Genomic DNA, 1,180 nt, shown 5'->3' with positions numbered 1-1,180 from the left:
AAGGCTCAAGTCAATAACTTCTAAGGATAATATTATAGACTGCTAGACAGTGTTAGATGTTTAGTTGAATTCAAACACTTATAGTATTTAGATGCCAATAGAATATTCACCTCTGACAGGACAAATAAATAAATAAATAAATATTTTAAATAAATAAATAAAAATACCAAAGGAGGAGAAAGAAAAGAAGGGCAAGGAGAACACAAGAGAGGAGGAAGAAGGAAATTGACGGCTCAGGGCACTCTGTCATCAAATTAAAGCAGAGTGTGCTGAAGGTGCACCGCCTCCCTCTGCAGCACTGTATCTCCTGCAGCCAGAGGCCAGACTGAGCACAGGCACAAGTCCTAATTGTGGAAGTAGAATTTCAGGGCTGGGAGGTAGCTCAGTGGTGTAAGTACCTGCCTGGCAAACCCGATGTCCGGAGTTCGATCCCTGGAACTGGAAAAAAAAAAAAAAACTACTGAAAGTAGATTTTCAGAGAGGGATGGATAAATGATCAGCCTGAGTGTCTTATGCCAAATGACTCAGCTGAGAAGTTCCAGAGCCTGCTAGGGGAAGGGAGGTTAACATGCCAAAGCAGTTGCCAGACCTGACTGGCAAGAACTGGGTGACTCTGCTTCAGAGTGCTACATGAGTCCAGCAGAAGAATGGAGAGCCAGTGAGAGGGGGTTTTGTCTCTGTGAGGCACCAACTTGCGACCTGGTATAGGCTCTGGGGAGGTAACTTCAGGCCTCTGCTCTTAAAAGTGGTGGCCTCCGCTGAATGAAGTAGGGAGTCAGAACTACTGTGGCAACCATGGACAAAGGTCTGAAGAAGCTCAGAGCACTGACCATGCTAGAGCGAATCCACTACGCCATGCCAGAAGCCCCACCAGCTCACACTGGTTTACAGGATCTGCCAAGAGCTTTCTGCTGATGCTGCACCAGCATAAAGGAGAAGCTAAACCCCAGCTACCTCCCATGGTGCCATCAGAGACCGGGCCCCCCAGTTAATAATGAGAATGAGGCCAGGCATGGTGGCACATGTCTATGATCCTACCACTGAGGAGGATGAGACAGGAGAATTGTGACTTAGCAGCCACCCTGGGCTACACAACAAGATCCTGTCTCAAAAGAAAAAAAATTGGGCTGGAGAGATGGCTCAGTGGTCTAAAGCACCTACTTAGAACAAGCTTAGCAAA

Source organism: Octodon degus, unplaced genomic scaffold, assembly GCF_000260255.1.
Source record: "Octodon degus isolate 3935 unplaced genomic scaffold, OctDeg1.0 scaffold00080, whole genome shotgun sequence".
Taxonomy (NCBI): Eukaryota; Metazoa; Chordata; class Mammalia; order Rodentia; family Octodontidae; genus Octodon; species Octodon degus.
Note: the sequence above shows the minus strand (reverse complement) of the source record.